General features: G+C 43.6%; 1 pseudogene; it reads right to left on the bottom strand.

The window, feature by feature from the left end:
* Nucleotides 1-4,005: 4,005 nt before the first annotated feature.
* LOC106578646 (rab effector MyRIP-like) overlaps nt 4,006-25,337 on the bottom strand; it is a 63,344-nt pseudogene continuing 42,012 nt past the window's right edge.

Genomic DNA, 25,337 nt, shown 5'->3' with positions numbered 1-25,337 from the left:
CTAATCAAGATGATTGACGCATACCCGCCTCCACAACTCTGGGCCACTGTCTTGTACTTGAAGTGAAGGTCCCCAAAGGGTAGTCTACTAAGTTAATGTTGTCCACATGTCATTGACTACTTGATGGAGTGCACCGCGGCGTGCCATGACCGAGGAAAACTCCAACCCAAAAGCTCCATTAAATTACTTTTTTATTCTTAAAGGAAAGAAGAGGCAAGAAGGAGTGGACGAGGAGGAAGTGGTGGGGTGACTTTATCCACCGGAGTATCCTATGTGACGTTCTTGATACATCATCTATTATGGGCAGTCCGGGAATATATAAACTCCCGCTCACACCCTTCCCGCCAATGAAGAACCCCAAACGAGGAAACCCTCCACCGACAAAACCTCTACAAAGCTACACAACTTTACAGTAAGTTTAAGCTAGTTGTGTGCCGTCCACAAACCGCTAGACTTTTATATATAAAAGGTGAACACATATTTAGGATTGTAAATTATTTATTCAGTTATTAGGTAACCTTGTGTCAGAGTAGATAATTAATTGGTAGACATATCTGTCTTTTTTAAGATTACGCAATCGTGCGCAATTACGCGTGAAACAGGCAAATTGAAAAGTTAGGACAAGATGACATTGATACAAGTCTAAAGTCGGGTTCAACCATTTATCTTTACCTTTATGTCGTTTTAAAACAAAACGGTCCACGTGCAGTGCCTTGCTGTCCATCTACAATGATTCCTGAGACAAGAGTGGCGTGCCGGATGACGGTGAGAGAGTGCGTCCTGGGGACTCGGTGGCTGACGGCTGCGCTCACGGTGCTGCTGCTGCTCTCCACGACCGTCACCTGTGTACACAGTACCACAGTGGAGCACGACTTTCATATCGTCCACAATGTCGACAATAGAAGTAAGTTGACACTCGTTTTATTTTCGAATAAAAGTGAATGATTTGTCTCCTATAAGCTTTTAATCTTGAAAGGTGACATTGGTGACTATATGGATATTACACATGGATTGCACATTTTATTTAATGACATTCCATTTTTGTATGTTAATTAATATAAATAATATTTCAGATTTCTAACCTATTACAAATGGTTTATAAAAGGTGGGGTAAAATGTGTTAATAAACGAATACAATCATAATAAACAAATGTAATATCACACTGATAACGTGATATGATCTACAATGATTCTAAAAATACATTTTGTTATATCATAATATTATCTAAGGTTTTTAACATTATTGATATGGGGTTTATAAATTAAATAACCACAGTGTAACTGTCTTATAAACCCTAAAATCCAGTAAATGGACCTCCACTGCCTGATGAAAAGGTGACATCTACTTTCTGGTTATTGTTCATAGCCTAAATGGTATTGTTCATACCAGGTTATTGTTCATAGCCTAAATGGTATTGTTCATACCAGGATATCGTTTGTAGCCTAAATAGTATTGTTCATACCATATCACTTTATTGTTTATACATGTTATTGTTCATACCACGTTATTGTTCACACCACGTTATTGTTCATATCACGTTATTGTTCATACCACATTATTGTTCATACCACATTATTGTTCATACCACGTTTTGTTCATATCACGTTATTGTTCATACCACATTATTGTTCATATCACGTTATTGTTCATATCATGTTATTGTTCATACCGCGTTATTGTTCATACCACATTATTGTTCATATCACGTTATTGTTCATATCACGTTATTGTTCATACCACATTATTGTTCATATCACGTTATTGTTCATATCACGTTATTGTTCATACCACATTATTGTTCATATCACGTTATTGTTCATATCATGTTATTGTTCATACCGCGTTATTGTTCATACCACATTATTGTTCATATCACGTTATTGTTCATATCACGTTATTGTTCATATCACGTTATTGTTCATACCGCGTTATTGTTCATACCACATTATTGTTCATATCACGTTATTGTTCATATCACGTTATTGTTCATACCACATTATTGTTCATATCACGTTATTGTTCATATCATGTTATTGTTCATACCGCGTTATTGTTCATACCACATTATTGTTCATATCACGTTATTGTTCATATCACGTTATTGTTCATATCACGTTATTGTTCATACCGCGTTATTGTTCATATCACGTTAATGTTCTTTCCATGTTATTGTTCATACCACGTTATTGTTCATACCGGGTTATTGTTCATATCACGTTATTGTTCATACCACATTATTGTTCATATCACGTTATTGTTCATACCGGGTTATTGTTCATACCGGGTAATTGTTCATATCACGTTATTGTTCATATCACATTATTGTTCATACCACATTATTGTTCATACCACGTTATTGTTCACATCAGGTTATTGTTCGTACCGGGTTATTGTTGATATCACGTTATTGTTCATACCACGTTATTGTTCATACCACGTTATTGTTCATATCACGTTATTGTTCATATCACGTTATTGTTCATACCACATTATTGTTCGTACCGGGTTATTGTTCATATCACGTTATTGTTTATACCGTGTTATTGTTCATACCACATTAGTGCTCATACCAATACCAAAACATTGTGTCCTTTACAACATTACTACTAGTTATGGAACAGCAATATGAAGGGTTATTAGGTCTGACTATCAAATGTGACATACTGTTTAGGCATAACATAACTATGTAGGCTACTTTGTGGACAGGCATTTGTGTGTGCTTGTCAGAGAGTTTGAGTGTGTGTGTTTCTGTCTGTCTGTGATTGCGAGCACATGCATGTATATACTGTGTGTGTATATATACTGTGTGCGGGATGAGTGGAAGCATCAACTTAAGGTTTGAATATATATATATATTGCTTCCACTCATCCCGCGTCTTTTCTTTGACAGGTCCAGAGATAGATCCATTGTGGTACGTGGGGCGTGGGGTGAGGCCCATCGGGCGCTTTGGGAAGAGGCAGAGCAGAGGAGGGGGCAGCGGTGGGCTCAGACACCCTGAATATGTGATAAACACCCTGGAGCTTCTCCTCAACACCATCAGGAACCAGGAGAGCCTCGGGAAGACACTGGGAGGGGAGGACGCCGACTGGTTACCGTGACAACATGCTCGCCACCCACCGTCTGTGTCTGTGAAAGTGTCTTTTTTTTATTTAATCAAGGATTGTCCCCCTTTCTCAGTCTCTTTCTCATTTTCTTTCTTCCTTCCTGTCTTTCTTCTTCTCAAGGTTCTCTCAAGCCTATGTCTTAGTCGAAAGGACCTCTAAACTGGCTGACCCAAAAAATAAGTTGTATTCTGTACATACTGAGAAATGCAATCTATATTGATTAATAAATGAAGATGTCTCTAACTATGTTTTTGGTAGATTGGTGCTGTTACCGATTATTGTTTAATGAAAATCAGAACGTAAATCAACAGAAATGAAAAGATGCTCAAATTCCGATATGAATCTTTCTGCGAATTAGCGGATTCGTATTTTTTTTTTACCATGAGGTAAATAGGTATGAATATTGCTGATAAAGGGATTTTCTTTCTAACATAAGATAAGTAATACTTTATTAATTCCCAAAGGTTAGAAATGACAGGAAACTCCAGAGATCATTCAGGTATGCAAACTTTTATTCATTTAGTATTACACTTTTTCTCATTCAGAGCAATTTGGCACAGAGAGAATACATTTTTTGCTTCTTTTGCTTTCCCCAACACATGATATGGATTGCAACAAACGATTGCACATGAGTGAATAGTCCATCAAAGCTGTGCATAGTGAACTTCACTGCAGTCATTCAGTCATGATGGCAGCTAGATCTCCCACAGACAACACAGAAGGATCAAGTTTATAATTGGGCAATTATATCTTATATGTCATATCCATTTTTTACACATATACATACATATATATATATATATATATATATACACATACATACATATATATATACATATATATATATACATATATATACATATATATATATATATATATATATATATATATATATAAACAAATTCTGAGGTGAGATCACTTTTTTTTTTTTACAATATAAAAATACAGGACATTGATAATAATGAACCCCTTGGCTGTGCTTCTCATGAGAATTTTGTACATCTATTTAACATGCGTTTATACACAACACATCTCCAGGAACAACGACAACATACAGGAACGATCTGCAAAACCTGCAAAATGCGATCATAGGATGAATAGATGGACTCACCAGTGGACAGTGTTCAAATAGAACCTAATAGAATCAAATATCATCTAAAAACAACAGAAGTCCCAGCAGTCCAGAGGTATGGGAATAACCTGTTATCAAAGGACAACTAGATGACACTTTATACTAGTTCTGGTCCAGGGTGTTATGTGTGACCTGAAAAAAGGCTGCACATAACACCATGGACCAAAGCAAACGTCATACTATTTTACCTGTCATTACCGAGCAGTAGATACGAACAGAAACCCTACGCAACCTTGTATTTCATATCCTCTATATTAATACTTTCTGACTTTCTCAATATAAAGAGCAAGGCCTGTATTTGAAGATCACAATGAATTCAGTTACATGGACAGGGAAGATCTGATCCTAGATCAGTACTCCTACAATGAGACGCTTGATAAAAACAGGCAGAGCACTCAAGACTCTTTGGAGTAATGTCACACACTGCATCAACTACTATTTATAGCATCTCCCATTTTATCATGAATATGAATACCATTAGCAACTTTAAAAATCACACGTTTTTAGACAATTAATGCAGCCATACATGTAAAGCACTTTGAAGACGGAAACATGACACGCTTTCAGACATAACTGATGAGAAAAGCTTTCAGAAGGGGAGAAAGCTTACACCATTTTCCGCTCACTTTGTTTTAGTGAAAATGATAACAATCTTGAAAAGTAAAAAAAAAATCAATTGCTTGTAATAAAATCATGGTTTTCATGGCATTTTGTCATACAGCCCATTAAACTTCATTATGTATAAATCTTTACAAGATATTTAACGCAATGTACAATTACTGGAGCCATAGAGCACAGGTGACAAATCAGGATCTATGTCAAATAAAGGCCACAAAGCAGAAATAAATGAAATATAAAAATAACAACAACTAACGGCTTAGAATGGTGACAATTTCATACACAGGTGTTTTTATCTGGTAAGAAACACGTGTTCATTTCATCAATTAATGGCTTCTTTGGGTTCACAAATGCTTTACAGATAGGTAGCCTACTTGTGTGATAAATGCTTCATTATTTGTAAATGCAATTAAATGTAAATATTTCATTACATTACTACCAATATAGCAAAAACTTTCTCCAAATATGGTAACTAAGCACGAGAGTAATTAGGTAATCACAAAATCACCTTCAAAAGGTTGAGGTGTGTTCACTTGTTACCTTAACGACAATTCTTAATTAAGGAACAGGAGAGGACACCAGATGTTTTTTCAAGTAATCTTCTTTTGTAAAATTTGAAAAACATCAGACCATATCTTAGTGAATGAGGATTGTTATTTGCTAGTTTCAGGGAAATGATTACTTTTGCTCTACAATTCATCAAGACATTTCATCGGTGAGAGAAAGTAAAACGGTAGTATAAAACAAGGTTTTGCCTCTATAGGGACACATACCACAGAAGTATTTCACGTGTTTTTTTCACATCTTCATTGTACATTAGTTCAAACACCTACAACACTCTTGCAAACAGTTAGAAAAAAAGACTGACAGAGGTTTTTTTATTTTCTGTACTACAATGACTCTGAAATGACGTCTTCTTTTGATAGTAAGACAGTGAGTTGTCTCGGTGAGGAGTGTTCGTATGCTGATTTTAAGGCAGAGACACGCCGTCTATCAACCCACCACGTTATGGGTGTCGTGGTGTGGTGGTTACAGTGAGTGAGGCCCAGGGGGGGCGGATGGAGTAGGATGGGACAGGAGTTGGGTCAATTCTGGCCTGGGGAGGCAGGGTATGGGTTGTTTTTAGGGGGTGACAGGATGGGGAAGTGCCTGGCTGAGGAGAACGCTGGGTTGGGTGCACAGGGCAGGTGTTAGTCCCTGCGTAGCCCGAAGCGGACGCTGGATCAAGGCACTGGATTGGAGAGGCCCCGCGGGGGTCCACGGGTGCTGGGGTGCCCTCGAGGGACTTTTTGTGCTGTCGGTATGTCACTACGGCTGAAGTGCTCTCACCTGCTGCTCAGACTCCTTATCTGGAAGAAGACCAGCAAATACATATAGACATATACTTGAGCTATTTAGGTAAGGAAAGTATTCAATAGTCAAAATGACAAATGAAGCTATTACATAGTAAAACGTAAATGTAGTTTACATTGCATATACACTGAGTGCACCAAACATTAAGAACACCGTCCTAATATTGCATCCCCCCATCCTTTGCCCTCAGAACAGCCTCAATTCGTCGGTGCATGGATTCTACAAGGTGTCTAAAGCGTTCCACACGGATGCTGGCCATGTTGACTCCAATGCTTCCCACAGTGGTGTCAAGTTGGCTGGATATCCTTTGGTTGGTGGACCATTCATGATACACCTGGGAAACTGTTGAGTGTGAAAAACCCAGCAGCATTGCAATTCTTGACACAAACCAGTGCGCCAGGCACCTACTACCATACCCTGTTCAAAGACACCTAAATATTTTGCCTTGCCCAGTCATCCTGTAAATGGCACACATACACAATCCATGTCTCAATTGTCTCAAGATAATTGTCTCCTTCTTTAACTAACTTGTGTCCTCCCCTTCATCTACACTGATTGAAGTGGATTTAGCAAGTGACATCAATAAGGGATCGTAGCTTTTCACCTGGTCAGTCTATGGAAAGGAAAGAGCAGGTGTCCTTTAAGTTTTTGTTACACTATTTGGTCGTATTTAATCAGAATTGGGCATGAAATTCAGAAGTTCCCCCAGACAGAGAGAGAAACAGTAAAACATGCATCCCTTCCTGAAAGAATACTTACATCAGCTCTAATCTAACGACGATCTCTTTAAAAGACGCTCTGTCGATCTCTTTCTGAAATCAACACTATATGACTATGAGACTTCTTCTTTGATCTTGCCTCTGTTGTGTTGTGCTTTTCTTTGAGACTAAAGCTAAAAACAGAGTGAATCACTGACACAGTGAGGCTGCTTGATGGCGCCAAACAGAAACAAAACCACCATTAATAATTAATGAAATAATTACTAACATGAAAAGGAGTGTGTCCCATTGGTTGATGACGCAGCAGTCCGATTCGTCTCTGATTCTCTGTGCTCTGTCTCTCTTTCCTAATGGAACCTTTCTCTTTCTTCCCTCTCTAGCTGGTGCATTTAGTCTGGCGTCCATTCAATCTTTTCCTTTAGATCCAAATGTGTGATGTTAGCCTTCCAAGTGTGAATACAAGTTTTTTTCCCCCCCAATCCAACATCCACACACTAAAAAGGGTGCATTACTCTGCGGAGCGGACAACATTGTGTTGCCACAGTGATGTGAGCCAAGATCGATGTAAAACACACATGAACGCATTAAGAGGGTGTGTGTGTTTTACGACTGTTAAAAGGCAAAACTTGCTCCTTGAGACAGTGTGACATTACACAGTCTGAAAGATTTGAGATTTTATGAAGTGACAACGTTTGGGTCATTTTGCGCCCTGGTACTTTTTCAATCAACAAGGGGAGTCAACCCTATAAACTTAATTAAACAAAAGTAGGAAATGGAAATGGAGGCGTCAATAGATTAAATAGAACTAAACAAATTGTTCAGAAGCAAACCAGGTTTTCTTTGTGAGCATTTCAACAAGTCCTTTACCTTTGGCTGGAGGGGCAGGTAGCTTTCTCCTCTGTTGACGTGACGTATTGAGGGTTTGAGGCTGCAGAGAAACAGTATATGAGTACAGTGGCCATTAGGCTGTGTATGTGTGTAAGAATTGTAAGGTGGAAAAATACTACCTTAGGTTTTGGCTTGGGGAACTTGGAGAAACGATTGCAGGCGGTGACGTTCAGTCCAGCTGTTTTTAAAGATAATATCCTCACCTCGATGTCTGATATCTGGAGGGAAAAGACGAAAAACAATTCAGAAATAGGATATCAGACCTGAAGTAAAACTATATTTGCTGTACATGTAGTGTAGATCAAGGCTCAGGCAAGCAGATCACTTCAATTCACTTTGCTACTGAAGGACAATTTAGAAGACACCAGTGGAATATAATTACATATCCTTCACACTCTCTCCAGTCTCCACATTTAAGCCTGCGTTCTAACAGGACCATCAGACCTTGGTCGCGTTCCAGGCCGACCACACTGTAGACGTGCCACGTCATCGACTGCACAGTTGGGCATCAAATTGCTCTATCATAACATCTGGTTGAAAGCCTAGGGTGATCTAGTGGTCTAAGACACAGCGTCCAGGGCACATGCCAACCAACTTCCCTTCATCCACTCTCTCTTTTTGCTCAATAAATTCAGAAAATACCTTAAACATACAGGATACTGTATATGACAAAATATTATTTGATTGGCTCATATGTCACACCTACACAAGTGCTGTGAAATCTGACATTCATCTGCAATGTAATCAGCATGGAACACAGCCAATGAAACAACTGGGCGTTTGGATATGAATGGACCCCCTACCTGAAGCTCAGACTGCTGCACCTGGGTGGCGGCAGTGGCCACCTGGTCCTCCAGGAAGGCCAGCTCTCTGTCTGAGGTGTCACTGCTGATGTCCCGGGCCACCTCCTCCAGGTCCCCCAGTGCCCCCTCCAGGCCGTACACCGCCCCCGCAGCCAGGTACACCTGCAGGTACAAGTCACATGTTACAGAAGAGCTCAATGGGCACAGGTGCTGAGCATAACAATGTTGGGATCCCACAGGGCTCTATCCTAGGGCTTGTCTTGCTTAGCCTCTACATTAAATAATACAGGTTGTAGTCACTATATGGTCATGCTAAGATGGACAAAAGTGGCTCAGATGGTGACTTCCAATGGACAAGTACACATAGGTTATCAATTCTTTTGATCGAGGGTTATGGTTCAGGTTAGGGTAAGGATTATGTTTTGGGTTTACAAAGCGCTGCACTTTGGTCCTTTCTAGAGTGGCCAGATAGTGACAACCACCAACATTCAGATGTATGTAGAGTTGAAGTTGGAAGTTTACATACACTTAGGTTGGAGTCATTAAAAGTCGTTTTTCAACAACGCCACAAATGTCTTGTTAACAAACTATAGTTTTGGCAAGTCGGTAAGGACATATACTTTGTACATGACACAAGTCATTTTTCCAACAAAAGACAGATTATTTCACTTATAATTCACTGTATCATAATTCCAGTGGGTCAGAAGTTTACATACACTAAATTGACTGTGCCTTTAAACAGCTTGGAAAATTCCAGAAAATGATGTCATGGCTATAGAAGCTTCTGATAGGCTAATTGACATCATTTGTGTCAATTGGAGGTGTACCTGTGGATGTATTTCAAGGCCTACCTTCAAACTCAGTGCGTCTTTGCTTGACATCATAGGAAAATCAAAAGAAATCAGCCAAGACCTCAGAAAAAAATTGTAGACCTCCAGACATCCTTGGAAGCAATTTTCAAATGCCGTACGCAAGTATAAACACCATGCAGCCGTCATACCGCTCAGGAAGGAGACGCGTTCTGTCTCCTAGAGATGAACGTATTTGGTGCGAAAAGTGCAAATCAATCCCAAAATAACAGCAAATGACCTTGTGAAGATGCCGGAGGAAACAGGTGCACAAGTATCTATATTCACAGTAAAACAAGTACTATATCAACATAACCTGAAAGGCCACTCAGCAAGGAAGAAGTCACTGCTCCAAAACTGCTATAAAAAAGCCAGACAGTTTGCAACTGCACATGGGGACAAAGATCATACTTTTGGAGAAATGTCCTCTGGTCTGATGAAACAAAAATAGAACTGTTTGGACATAATGACCATCGTTATGTTTGGAGGAAAAAGGGGGAGGCTTGCAAGCCGAAGAACACCATCCCAACCGTGAAGCACGGGGGTGGCAACATCATGTTGTGGGGGTGCTTTGCTGCAGGAGCGACTGGTGCACTTCACAAAATAGATGGCATCATGAGGGATGAAAATTCTGTGGATATATTGAAGCAACATCTCAAGACATCAGTCAGGAAGTTAAAGCTTGGTTGCAAATGGGTCTTCCAAATGGACAACGACCCCAAGCATACTTCCAAAGTTGTGGCAAAATGGCTTAAGGACAACAAAGTCAAGGTATTTGGAGTGGCCATCACAAAGCCCTAACCTCAATCCTATAGAAAATGTGTGGGCAGAACTGAAAAAGTGTGTGCGAGCAAGGAGGCCTACAAACCTGACTCAGTTACACTTGCTCTGTCAGGTAGAATGGGCCAAAATTCACCCAACTTATTGCGGGAAGCTTGTGGAAGGCTACCCGAAACATTTGACCCAAGTTAAACAATTTAAAGGAAATGCTACCAAATACACTGCTCAAAAAAATAAAGGGAACACTAAAATAACACATCCTAGATCTAAATGAATGAAATAATCTTATTAAATACTTTTTTCTTTACATAGTTGAATGTGCTGACAACAAAATCACACAAAAATAATCAATGGAAATCCAATTTATCAACCCATGGAGGTCTGGATTTGGAGTCACACTCAAAATTAAAGTGGAAAACCACACTACAGGCTGATCCAACTTTGATGTAATGTCCTTAAAACAAGTCAAAATGAGGCTCAGTAGTGTGTGTGGCCTCCACGTGCCTGTATGAGGTGGCGGATGGTCTCCTGAGGGATCTCCTCCCAGACCTGGACTAAAGCATCCGCCAACTCCTGGACAGTTTGTGGTGCAACGTGGCGTTGGTGGATGGAGCGAGACATGATGTCCCAGATGTGCTCAATTGGATTCAGGTCTGGGGAACGGGCGGGCCAGTCCATAGCATCAATGCCTTCCTCTTGCAGGAACTACTGACACACTCCAGCCACATGAGGTCTAGCATTGTCTTGCATTAGGAGGAACCCAGGGCCAACCGCACCTGCATATGGTCTCACAAGGGGTCTGAGGATCTCATCTCGGTACCTAATGGCAGTCAGGCTACCTCTGGCGAGCACATGGAGGGCTGTGCGGCCCCCCAAAGAAATGCCACCCCACACCATGACTGACCCACCGCCAAACCGGTCATGCTGGAGGATGTTGCAGGCAGCAGAACGATCTCCACGGCGTCTCCAGACTCTGTCGCCTCTGTCACATGTGCTCAGTGTGAACCTGCTTTCATCTGTGAAGAGCACAGGGCGCCAGTGGCGAATTTGCCAATCTTGGTGTTCTCTGGCAAATGCCAAATGTCCTGCACGGTGTTGGGCTGTAAGCACAACCCCCACCTGTGGACGTCGGGCCCTCATACCATCCTCATGGAGTCTGTTTCTGACCGTTTGAGCAGATACATGCACATTTGTGGCCTGCTGGAGGTCATTTTGCAGGGCTCTGGCAGTGCTCCTCCTGCTCCTCCTTGCACAAAGGTGGAGGTAGCGGTCCTGCTGCTGGGTTGTTGCCCTCCTACGGCCTCCTCCCCGTCTCCTGATGTACTGGCCTGTCTCCTGGTAGCGCCTCCATGCTCTGGACACTACGCTGACAGACACAGCAAACCTTCTTGCCACAGCTCGCATTGATGTGCCATCCTGGATGAGCTGCACTACCTGAGCCACTTCTGTGGGTTGTAGACTCTGTCTTATGCTACCACTAGAGTGAAAGCACCGCCAGCATTCAAAAGTGACCAAAACATCAGCCAGGAAGCATAGGAACTGAGAAGTGGTCTGTGGTCACCACCTGCAGAACCACTCCTTTATTGGGGGTGTCTTGCTAATTGCCTATAATTTCCACCTGTTCCATTTGCACAACAGCATGTGAAATTTATTGTCAATCAGTGTTGCTTCCTAAGTGGACAGTTTGATTTCACAGAAGTGTGATTGACTTGGAGTTACATTGTGTTGTTTAAGTGTTCCCTTTATTTTTTTAAGCAGTGTACTAATTGAGTGTACGTAAACTTCTGACCCACTGGGAATGTGATGAAAGAGATAAAAGCTGAAATAAATCATTTTCTCCTCTATTGTTCTGACATTTCACATTCTTAAAATAAAGTGGTGATCCTAAATGACCTAAGACAGGGAATTTTTACTAGGATTAAATGTCAGGAATTGTGAAATACTGAGTTTAAATGTATTTGGCTAAGGTGTATGTAAACTTCTGACTTCAACTGTAGGCTGTGGTTCTTACGTTTTCCTCCATCTTTGTGAGTTTCTGGTCCAGCTCCCTGGTCTCTAAGCTGCTGGAGAAGGATTCAGACGCGCTCATGCACTCTGAGGGAGTGACGCTATCGCCCCCCGCCTCACCAATCAGCTCCTCGGTAGCGTTGAGCACCTTCAGGACCTCTGTGGTGATACTGCACAGAGATGCGGCCGAGTACTTCTGTTCAACACACACAGAGATACGAGTCATAGGCACAAAGATGACTACCATTAGTGAGTAAAAAACATATATCAAACAGTGAAGAGGAGGGTCCGAATGAGATGTTTACAGCATGGTCCTCAATGACAATGACAGACGAAGTCAGCTTTTACACCTCCAATCAACACACACACAGACACACATCACGACTCACGCTCGACCTGCACGGAGCGATCAGGTGGGAGGAAAAACAGTGTGAGGAAGAAGAGTGAGGTTTCGGGTGGAAGAGGAGGAGAGCTGTTGACCTTTTCTGTTAGAAGATTCCGCTATTTAATAGGTTTAAGTTATAGAGGTCACTTTACCTTTGATATTTTTACTTTTACTCCACTACATTTGTAAAGAAAATATTGACATTTTACTCCATACATTTTACCTGACATCCAAAATGTACTCGTTACATTGACAGTGGACCTAACATGAGGCAAATGAAAGTGCAGTCTCGGCTTGAACCTACACGACATAACAAGCCACACTCCAACTGTACAGTACAAACAAGAACGGTACATCTGAAAAGATGACAAGGAGAGAGGGAAGAGAGAGGAGAGAGATAGATGTAATTCAATATTGAGCTAATCGTTGGCTTGAAGCTTTGATCTGTGGGACTAATGAGTGCATTGATCCACCCGCTTTCTCTCTCTCTAAGACGCGTTAGCTGGCTAGCGACGTGTATGGGCTTTGAAAGGAAAGGTACAGTGTGGGTGTTAGGGGGTGTTAGTGGGTGGCACTTGAGTCGGAGATGAGACGAGATGAGAGACGGCTCCTTCTGAACACTCGGCAGTGACTTGGAGAGCAAAGAGTTACGGTACTGACTGAGTAGGTAAATGGAGAATGGGAGCCGGAGTGAGAGTCTTGGCCATCACCCCCATTACAAAGAGACATCATTACCACATGGCTCCATTTCCTACTGCGACATTTGTGTTTAGAAAGCACTTTAGAAAGTCCATCCACACTCGCATTCCTGAGATACCATGCAGCGTGTGCTTGTGCAAAGGACGTCGACGCTGCTTGCTTATCAGCGAGTAACATTTCCTCCCAATTTGGGCCCATACCTGGTGCAAACTCGTGACCTCTGCCTCAAAACACACGTGACCGTGCTCCTGCAAGCGTCTCAGTCGACCGTGCCACCTCAAGAGCAAGTTAATGAAGCGAAGCAAGCTGGAAACTTACAGCTGAGGAGTAAGTTTCACACGTGTTCCACTGGGGCTTTATGAACATGCCGCAGATCTATACTTTTGACACTTAGTCATATCTCAAACAAGTGGAGAGTTGTGCAGATATACTTCAGTGTCCTTGTTATTCCAAAAGAGGAAAGGTGACAGCAACTTCCACAAATGGCCGCAACAGCAAAGTTTTTAAATTCATGATGCTCTTATTTATACAAAATGAATATGTCAGCTTTTTTTAAAATATAAACACGAGCAACATGATTTTAAAACGTTCTCGTTGCGGTCATTTGTGGAAGAAGATGCTGTCACTTTTAATCTTTAGGAATACAAATGGACATGACTTTACCCAGATGAGCACCCCATTGCAGAGAAGCCTTTTAGTAGTGTGTGGGATACCATGGTATATAAATCCATCCATATTTATCTCTTGACATACTGTACCTCAAATGGAGAGCTGTGGTTTCCAGTGGTGGAAAAAGTACTCAAGTAAAAGATATCTTAATAGAAAATGACTCACGTAAAAGTGAAAGTCACCCAGTAAAATACTACTTGAGCAAAGGTCTAACAGTATCTGGTTTTAAATATACTTAAGTACAGTGGTGGAAAAAGTACTAAATTGTCATACTTGAGTAAAAATAATAAATGAAAGTAAATGCTATACATCAAATTCCTTATATTAAACAAAATAGACAAAACGATTTTCTTGTTTTTGTACATTTACGGACAGACAGGGGCACACCCCAAGACTCAGACATAATTTACAAACACAGCATTTGTGTTCAGTGAGCGCCAGATCAGAGGCAGTAGGAATGACAACACGTTATATTGATAGGTGCGTGAATTGGACCATATTGCTGTCCTGCCTGAGCCTTCGAAATGTAACGAGTACATTTTGGATGTCAGGTAAAATGTATGGAGTAAAATGTCAATATTTTCTTTACAAATGTAGTGGAGTAAAAGTAAAAAATATCAAAGGTAAAATACAGATACCCCCCAAAAATACTTATTAGTACTTTAAAGTATTTATACTTAAGTACTTTACACCACTGGTGGTTTCACACCTTTTATGTAACTGCCATTCATACCCCAGCCTCTGCCCTTTACAAATGCCTAAAATGTATTGAAGGAAGAATAAAAGAGAAAAGCACTAGAAAGGAAACACGTATATTGGCTAATGCAATCGGCTTCGTAGGTCTGAATTCAATCCAGCACCATCAGCTTTTCACTCAGTTATTTCACTCCCCATCTATCCTTAGCGGCTTTGAATAACATTTAGAAGTGTCCAGAAGTCCCTAAAATAGGCCACATCTAGATAAGAACAAATTGGCGTCACAAATGGTACCCTATACCCTACATTTAGCGCACTTACATAAGGAATAGGGTGCTATTTGGGACACAGACAACTGAAGTAGAGCAGAGAGAGAGAGAGAGTGACTAATACCATTATGGTCCCTGACAAAACAACCATGTCTCACTTAATGATGCCTTACTTGTGACAGTGTGTGTGAGTAAGCATTGTAAAAGGAGGAATCATCAGATAGGTGCACGTGTGCATGGCTGTGTGTGTGTGTTCGTGTGTGCTGTCTACGTCCATCACAGTAATTTGATAGTTTTGGTGTTGTATCATGTGAATGTTAAGTTTGGGACTGTTAGTCATGACTCATGTTGCATAGAAGGTCTATATATGTGTGTGTGTGTGTGTGTGTGTGTGTGTGTGTGTGTGTGTGTGTGTGTGTGTGTGTGTGTGTGGGTCTGTGATGTCCTGACCGGGGCCTGTGTTATAGAGACAGTAGATCTCACCTGCTGTAAGAGAGAGGAGAGCAACTGTAGCCTCTGCTGTAGTTCCAGCCAATTCTGCCCCTCCTGACAGACAAGACAGACACGCATGGACGGACGGACGGACGGACGGACGGAGAGACAGACAGGAGAAAGGGAGAAGGAGAGAGGTGGGACATGGATGGCACAGCAAAATATAGATGAGAAGAGTTGAGAAGAGGTAGGCGAGATGGGAGAAAGAGGTTAGGGATGAGTAGAAGGTACAGACAGAAGAAAGGCAGGGGAAATAAAGGAGTGAATGAGAGAAATGAGACGTAGGAGTACGATACAGAGACAGTCTAAGATCAGATTGAAAGATAACTAAGGGTAGCCCCCTGCTGTGTTTAGGTGAGGACAAACAGGACATTGATGGTAGGCTAAAGCCATAGATGTACTAGAGAGCTCATCTATCTTAACCCATGGTAAAACAGGCTTTGGGCCAAGTATCCCTATCCTTGTATACATATCTCCAAATTTCATCCCTCTATCCAACTCTATGGTTAAAGTGAAATATGAAACAATGAGTTCCTGTTCTGCCTCTCTCTGCTCACCTGTCCGTCACACAGCACCCCCTCCTGGACAGATGGGGTAATAACAAGCGAGATGGGCGTGGATCCGGACTTTTCATTTTGGTCTTCCACTTGTTCCCCCTTTTTCTCGGTCTTTCTGTCCACCTCTTTTCTCTGTGGTCTCTTACTTTGCCTGTTCTTCTCCACTCTCTTCTCTTCTCTGTCATCTACTTTCTCTTCCAAACTCTTTCCTCCTCTCCCCAACCTCCTCTCCTTCACTCTCTCCTCCTCTCTTAATGTCGGCCTTTCCGTTAGTCTCTCCCTATTTTCCAGTTCCGGCCCTTTCACTGACTCGATTGTCTCTCTCTTCGCCCCATCCTGACTTTTACTGCTCGGTCTGTCTCTCGGTCTCTCACTCTGTCTCTGCCGATCTCCTTCTCTCGCATTCTGCCTCAGCTTCTCTTTCGGTCTGTCACTTTCTCGGTCTCTCCCTCCAGGACTTTTGATTGGCTCGTCCTCGGATGAGCTCACTACTTCTTTGCTGTTGGCTCGTCCAACCAGCTGGCTCAGTTTGGAGCTGAACTTCTGCTCCAGTGTGTCTCCAGAGCCGGGCCCAGTGCTGCTGGTGGACAGGGGGTCAGGGGTCATGGGGTTACGGGCCGCAGAGTTAGGGCCCACAGTGTCCTGGTCCTCGGGGGTCATGGCCTCAGAGGAGGCTTTGGGGATGGGCACCACATCAGGGGCGGCCATCTCCTCACTCATGCCCCTCTTCAACAGGCCGTTCAGCAGGAAACTGTTCTCCTAAGGATGGAGAGAGAAAGAGAGTGACAGAGACAGAGACAGAGCGCGGAAGAGAGAGAGAGCAAGAGAGAGAAAGAGAGAGAATAAAGAGAGTATTAGGGAGAGAGACCTTAAAGCGTATTTCTTTCTTTATGATAGTGTTGTAGTGCCACATAGTGTTGTGGTAATGTTTCTCAATGGTCTTACGAGGGTTGACCAATGACTTTACACATTTTTTCAGACATTTATAACAACTAGAATGTGGTGGAGTAAAGATTGGTGTAGAGAACAAGATTGGTGTAGCTGTTACACGCTCCATATCTTCACATTTGAGTAATTTTGAGTAATTTAGCACAGGGTTTTCCTGCGCACGTTTTTGCCGTAGCCGTATCACTACACAGCTGATTCAAATAACCAACTTTGATTATTTGAATCAGCTGTGTAGTGCTAGGGCAAAAAACGTGGACCCTAGTGGGGGCCCCAGGACCGAGTTTGGGAAACCCTGATTTAGCAGACACTGTCAGCAGAGTGACTTCCTGTCAGTGCATTCAACTAAAGTAAGACAACCACATATCACAGTTATTGCAAGTTAAACCGTCCTCAAGGCTTTGTGAGTGTCGTCCTCCCACCTGTACAGATTGTGCGTAGAGGGGCTGTGTGTGTGTCTGTGTGTGGGCCTGGTTCCCCGCCACTTCCCTCTTGTTCTTCCTGCGTCTCCGAGACCTCCTGACCTGGTCGCTCTGCATGCTGTCCTCTGCCTCGCTACTATCCCCAGTCACCTTGGGGTTAAAGTTCACATCCAGCGCCTCCGGGTGGAGCGGGTACGAGGGGAAGTTCTGGTGTTGATGATGATGATGGTGGTGGTACTGAGCCTGCTGGGGATGAAGATGCGGGTCCGAGTTAGGACCTTTTTTTTTTCATCACGTTATGGAGGGGTTTGCGGGGGCGGGCGGAGGGTACCGACGAGGACTCTGAGTCAGAGTTGATGGTCTCAGTGTTGGTGTACTGGCCCGAGGAGGGCGAGGTGACCGGGAGGTGGACAGGGGTGTACGTCCACTCCGGGTCGTGTTGGGAGTCCGTGTAGTACGTCTCGTCTGAGAGTTTCCGCCGGAACTGGCGGAGCGCGGACCCCCCAGCCCCCCTCGTCGTTCTCCTGATCGGAATCAGAGCCCATCTCGTCATAGGCCGAGACCACGCCAGACTCTTTCTCCAGGACGCTGAACACCAACGACTTTCTCTTGGCCAGCAGGCTGGGACGGGAGTACTGAGAGCTCTGCAGCGCAATCCAGTTCCCGTCAGGGCTCTGCAACACCGAAGACGCACCTGAACATACAAGCACAGACAAACATATAAAAACTTTACATGTGTGACAAACACAGCATTCTTCCTGTGAGCTAAGCGGTATGGAATTGTCCTGTTGCATGTAACATACTGTAGTTGACTGTACAAATAAGAGACGTGAAATGAGTGACATGTCTTTGCGTGTAACAGTTTGGACATGTCTCTGGGTTGAGTGTAGAGTGTTATGTGTCTGACTATCAGGAGGACTGCCATGGACGTGCCTCTGTCTCTAATGTGTGTGTGTGAGACTGTATGAAGGAGCCGTGTTTCAGTTTGTCTTACTGGAGTTGTCCAGGCGGTCCACACTCTTCCAGCTGGGCAGTGAGGAGGCCCTGGCCGTCTCCTTCTTCAGAGAGGCGTAGTCCTGTACCCCGCCCCCTGCCCCCATTAGTGCCTCAGTGACCTTCTCTGGGGAGTCATCACTGGTCAGGGAGAATGCCGACCGCGACCTCTGTACACACGCGCGCAAAACACACAAAAATACAAACACATGTTAATGACATGCTATGCACTTTAAAAATGACGAGTGCTGACAAGATAACACAGAACGCTGGGGCTACCAGCCAAGGACAGCTTCAAATGGAACTGGCACAGCGGCAGAATTTTGTTCAGAGCAGCAATTTTCCCACGCTTCCGTTCCAGACAAACAACATTTGAGGATTAGGTGGGAAAGATTTGCTTGTTTGGGTGGCTACGTGGATAACAGTGACTACGTGCTGTTATTGACTGTTCCAACTGAACGGGGACTAGTTTGTTTGGTTAGAATCTCAGAAGGTATTCAAAGGAAATGGCAACTGGAGTTTGTGTTCCTCCGGGAGCCTGGTACACCGTAAGACTGACTTCCAGTGTGCGTCCCAACCAAATGGCACCCTATTCTAAATAGTGCACTACTTTTGACCCAGAGCCTTTCCATTTGGGACGACGTGCCAGTCACATGGATGTGATTCCTATAAAGAGTCAGCAGGGGGCATCAGAGAACTACAATACGGACAAGAACAGCGGAGGAGGGACTCATCTCTGTTCACTGACATACACACTCCCTCTGAGCTCATTCATAGCCTGTGTGTGTGTGTGTGTGTGTGTGTGTGTGTGTGTGTGTGTGTGTGTATGTGTATAGAGAGCGTTGATAAAGGGAGCCCATCCCTCTGTGGACCAGGGAGTTGAGGAGAATCCCTGTGAATTCCGCAGCACTTTGATCATGTGTGAATGTAACAGATTGGGAACGTGGCTTTGATTCCACACTGCTGTGCCTGCCTTACACCCACGGGACGATGACAAATCTCAGCAAGCTCCCCTCTGACTACCCCTTTGAAATTCTGCCAGGCGTGTGTGTGTGTGTGTGTGTGTGTGTGTGTGTGTGTGTGTGTGTGTGTGTGTGTGTGTGTGTGTGTGTGTGTGTGTGTGTGTGTGTGTGTGTGTGTGTGTGTGTGTGTGTGTGTGTGTAGAGGTTTCCCAGGTAAGTTACTGTACAGCTCACAGGTACAAACCGGTGACAACCCTCAGTGGAAAAGCAATCATGCGAAAATCTGCCAATATAATGGAAACACTTAAGTAAATGAGGGACGCAAAGTATATTAAAAGCATGTGCTTCCACACAGGTGTGGTTCCTGAGTTAATTAAGCAATTAATATCCCATCATTCTTAGGGTCATGACCCCATAGGATGACATTGCCCCCATCCACGGGGCTATGCCACCATCCACAGTCACTGAATGGCTTGATGAGCATGTAAACCATATACCATGGCTATCTCAGTCACCAGATCTCAATGGAATGGAATTTCTCACAGAAGAATGGTATCGCATCGCTCCAATAGAGTTCCAGACACTTGTAGAATCTATGTCAAGGTGCATTGAAGCTGTTCTGGCTCGTGGTGGCGCAACGGCACTTTATGTTGGCCTTTCATTTATGTTGGCAGCCAGCCCTCAACCCTGTCTGTCCTCATATCTCATCACTAGGGACAGGAGTTTTTCCTGTCCATGTGCCCTGACCAGGCCCCAGCTACAGACTATATTTAGGGCCTAGTTTTTCCTGGGTCAGGTCAAATGGTCAGGAAAAAGTGTAGTGTATTGTAGTGTAGTATAGTGGAGCTTACTGTATTGTAGTGTAGTATAGTATATTATAGTGGAGCTTACTGTATTGTAGTGTAGTATAGTATATTATAGTGGAGCTTACTGTATTGTAGTGTAGTATAGTGGAGCGTACTGTATTGTAGTATAGTATAGTGGAGCTTACTGTATTGTAGTGCTGTATAGTGGAGCTTACTGTAATGTAGTATAGTGGAGCTTACTGTATTGTAGTATAGTATAGTGGAGCTTACTGTATTGTAGTGTTGTATAGTGGAGCTTACTGTAGTGTAGTATAGTGGAGCTTACTGTATTGTAGTATAGTATAGTGGAGCTTACTGTATTGTAGTGTTGTATAGTGGAGCTTACTGTAGTGTAGTATAGTGGAGCTTACTGTAGTGTAGTATAGTGGAGCTTACTGTATTGTAGTATAGTATAGTGAGCTTACTGTATTGTAGTGTTGTATAGTGGAGCTTACTGTATTGTAGTATAGTATAGTGGAGCTTACTGTATTGTAGTGTAGTATAGTGGAGCTTACTGTATTGTAGTATAGTATAGTGGAGCTTACTGTATTGTAGTGTTGTATAGTGGAGCTTACTGTAGTGTAGTATAGTGGAGCTTACTGTAGTGTAGTATAGTGGAGCTTACTGTAGTGTAGTATAGTGGAGCTTACTGTATTGTAGTATAGTATAGTGAGCTTACTGTATTGTAGTGTTGTATAGTGGAGCTTACTGTATTGTAGTATAGTATAGTGGAGCTTACTGTATTGTAGTGTAGTATAGTGGAGCTTACTGTATTGTAGTATAGTATAGTGGAGCTTACTGTATTGTAGTGTTGTATAGTGGAGCTTACTGTATTGTAGTATAGTATAGTGGAGCTTACTGCAGTGTAATGTAGTATAGTGGAGCTTACTGTATTGTAGTGTAGTATAGTATATTATAGTGGAGCGTACTGTATTGTAGTATAGTGGAGCTTACTGTATTGTAGTGTAGTATAGTGGAGCTTACTGTATTGTAGTATAGTGGAGCTTACTGTATTGTAGTGTAGTATAGTGGAGCTTACTGTATTGTAGTATAGTGGAGCTTACTGCCGTGTAATGTAGTATAGTGGAGCTTACTGTATTGTAGTATAGTATATTATAGTGGAGCGTACTGTATTGTAGTATAGTGGAGCTTACTGTATTGTAGTATAGTGGAGCTTACTGTATTGTAGTCTATTATAGTGGAGCGTACTGTATTGTAGTATAGTGGAGCGTACTGTATTGTAGTATAGTGGAGCTTACTGTATTGTAGTATAGTATAGTGGAGCTTACTGCAGTGTAACGTAGTATAGTGGAGCTTACTGCAGTGTAGAGTAGTATAGTGGAGCTTATTGTGGAGTAGTATAGCCTAGTGTAGTGAGGTGCATTGCGTTGCAGTGTAGTGTAGTGTAACGTAGTGAAGTGTAGTGTAATGTAGCGTAATATAGTGTAGTGTATTGCAGTGAAGTGAAGGGTAGTATAGTGTAGGGTAGCATTCGGTAGCAAACGGTAGTGTAGTGTAATGAAGTGTAGGGTAGGTAGTGTAGTGCAGCATAGTGTACTGTAGAATACTGTAGTGTAGTGCGTTGCGGTTCAGTATAGTACAGTGTAACATAGCTTAGTGTAATGTAGTGTAGTAAAGTGGATTGTAGTGTAATGTAGTGCAGTGTAATGTAGTGCAGTTAAGTGTAACGTATAGTAATATAGCGCAGGGTAGCGTAGTGTAGTGTAATGTAACGAAGCAAAGTGTGTAGCGTAATGTAGCATTACGGAATGTAGCGTAGCATAGCCTAGTGTAGTGATGGCTTCCACCCAGACTGACCCAGAGGGAGTAGGAGCTCTTGAGGTGGGCCTGGTTGGCCTGGGCCATGGTGCTGTGAGGGTGCTGGCTGGGGGAGGACAGCTCACTGCCCTGAGGCTGGCCCTGGCTCTGTCTCTGGGGCCACACAAAGTCATACTCTGTCTGCATCTCGGAATGCTTCCTCCTCTGGATGATCTGGGAGAGAGGAGAGTGGGGGAGAGAGACAGATACAGAATGAAAGATGGCAATGCTAATGTGATGTGATGTCACCAAAAACTTCACACCAAACATAAAAGGTACTTTTTGTACGATGGTTGTGGCCAGTTCCTCTATAAGCTCTTCTTTGTGGTCCCGTAGGTACCGAGCCTCATTCTGCTTCTCCTGCAACACAGAGACGTCAAAGCCCGGTCAGAACTACAGTAAAACAAGCTTTTCTACAAGCACTAAAACCAAACCTCATCCCAATAGCTCCAAACCAAAAGAGACAGAGAGAGAGGAGAGAAAGAGAGAGAGAGAGAGAGAGAGAGAGGGATGGATGTATCGGGAGAGAAAGAAGGGCGGAAGAGAAGGAGTGTTGTCTCACCAAGCTGTCACTAAATTCCTCTGCGTTGGCGATGGCTTCCTCTATGGCCTCCTCAGCAACGCGCAGGGCAACCGTGAGGGTCTCTGCCATGCTGTGTCCTGCCAACACACGCACCAACACACGCACCAACACGTTTACTTACAGCCCTCTCAGGAGAGGTCATTACCTAAATGGCAGATTTAATTAGAGATACAGTATACTAGACAAACAAAACATTACCGTTGCAGAGAAAATGCAATTTGTGCTGTCTGAGTGTGTGCGTGTGCACGAGTCTCTCGCTCTCTCTCTCTGTGTGCGTGTTGACTCATGTCAGGGCTGTGGTGACTCGTGTCAGGGCTGTGGTAGAGTGCTGCTGTGTTGACTCGTGTCAGGGCTGTGGTGACTCGTGTCAGGGCTGTGGTAGAGTGCTGCTGTGTTGACTCGTGTCAGGGCTGTGGTGACTCGTGTCAGGGCTGTGGTAGAGTGCTGCTGTGTTGACTCGTGTCAGGGCTGTGGTGACTCGTGTCAGGGCTGTGGTAGAGTGCTGCTGTAGTGACTCGTGTCAGGGCTGTGGTGACTCGTGTCAGGGCTGTGGTAGAGTGCTGCTGTGGTGACTCATGTCAGGGCTGTGGTGACTCGTGTCAGGGCTGTGGTAGAGTGCTGCTGCGGTGACTCGTGTCAGGGCTGTGGTGACTCGTGTCAGGGCTGTGGTAGAGTGCTGCTGCGGTGACTCGTGTCAGGGCTGTGGTGACTCGTGTCAGGGCTGTGGTAGAGTGCTGCTGTGATTACTGTGATTCACAAACACAAGTGGCCGACTGGGAGGGTCACAGACCTCTGGAACAAGAGGACCACGCAGCAGTGTGTATGTGTACTGCTGTGGCTATATGCAATAAGCTACTATGATGAAACAGATATAGCTAGTATGACCATTAATCATTGGTTGGGTTCTATATGAGGTTGTGTACCTTCACTCTGCCTGTAGAAGGTTGAGTCACTGCCACAGACGCTGCCATCGTTGTCATTGCTTCCGTCGTGCACACTGCTTTCTACAGGGGAGACAGAGACAGAGTGAGAGAGATGCACAGAGAAAGAGAGAAAAGAAGGAGAGAGAGAAGAGCGAGCAATTCACTGCTTCTGCAGGGGAAACAGACACAGAGGTTAGAGGTCAGAGGTTAGCTACGGACTGTGCTGGGAGGAACCTCGGCTCACACTGAGAGAACCGGACCTCAGCCTCATCAGGAGAGGAGAGCAATGATATGAAACAGGAGGAAAGTGTAGAGCAGAGAACCTACGACACTGCTTCAATTCATTTCAACATTTCAGCCGTGTGTAGTGTACTGTAGTGTACGTGTGTGTGTATGAACCGTGGGTGTGTTCGCCTGTGTAGTGTCATCTCTTCATAAACCACACCCCATTGCAGAGGGCCATTTGTTGGCAGACATGTATCCCATAGGGCCATCTGTTATCTCCAGGAGGTCTTTCAATGACTTTTTAGTTCCTCTCACGGGAACAATCGACTTCCTTCAATTAGCAGCTAAGATCCACAGCTCTGGGACGAACACCAGTGATACAGCTGAAATGATCACCCTGCCACAGCCTGTGCCTCTGAAGTACTGGGCTGAAATGTGTGTGTGTGTGTGTGTGTGTGTGTGTGTGTGTGTGTGTGTGTGTGTGTGTGTGTGTGTGTGTGTGTGTGTGTGTGTGTGTAGAGGCTGTGACGACTTCAGCGGTGACACAAAACACTCGGAACCTAGCAGTGGGAGTCGCGGCAGGCCATTAGGACTCCTCTGAGTGTCTGTGTGCAGTGAGGGTGAAACTGCAGTGACATTTGGGACTAGGCGAGCAGACAGACTTGACTTGTGTTTTAACAGTTTTAGTCCTATCCAGCTTAGAGGGAGTGGTCAGTCTTTCAGTTCTTCTTTGATCCGACAAGAACTCCCACCAATGTCATCTTCATCATCATCATCATCATCATCACTGTACTGTGTCCTCCCGGACTTCCTCTTCCTCCCCTGTTCCTCCTCCTCTTTCTGTCATCTTTCGACCATCCTGCCACTCCTCTCTGGAGTATGTTTGTCCATTTGACTGCTTGTTTTTTCCCCCTCTGATAATAAGTGAGATTCGTGGCCCCACAACTCCACCACAGCATATGGTTTAAATCAGCTTCCTGAATGAGTCTCGAACGCTTCAGGTCAGCTTCATTAAATGCCACTCCAAGGCCTCGCTCTCCTCTGCTCTGTTTTAGATGCAGGGTGTGTGTGTGTGTGTTTGTGTGCCTGCTCATTGTGGCTTAAAGGAGAGAGACAGCCAGCAACAACATGCAGTATATTACCCAGGATAAATAAAGCCTGAAATCATGGATGCAGTAGGACGGGGAGATACACTGGCACCGCCGACGATGACCGCATCCTAATGAAGGAAATGGAGCAACAACAACGCCCTGTAAACAAACAGGATCACAAGATGGAGACTGTGTGGTATTTTGTTTACTGACACAGTGACACTTTTCTGTTTCTTTCTTTCATTTTCTCACTTTCCTTCTCTTTTTGTCTACATCTCTCTCATTCACACACACACACACACACACACACACACACACACACACACACACACACACACACACACACACACACACACACACACACACACACACACACACACACACACACACACACACACACTTTCTGAGGATGTGACAACTAGATGTATGGAAAAGTGAGTGATTCCCTGGGTAACAACAGTGACATTGTTGCAGGTGACCCTGTCTGTCATCTTTCACAGCAAGAACAT

The sequence above is a fragment of the Salmo salar genome, chromosome ssa19 (genome assembly GCF_905237065.1).
Source record: "Salmo salar chromosome ssa19, Ssal_v3.1, whole genome shotgun sequence".
In the NCBI taxonomy this organism is placed as follows: domain Eukaryota; kingdom Metazoa; phylum Chordata; class Actinopteri; order Salmoniformes; family Salmonidae; genus Salmo; species Salmo salar.
This window is presented reverse-complemented; position numbering and strand designations above follow the sequence as displayed.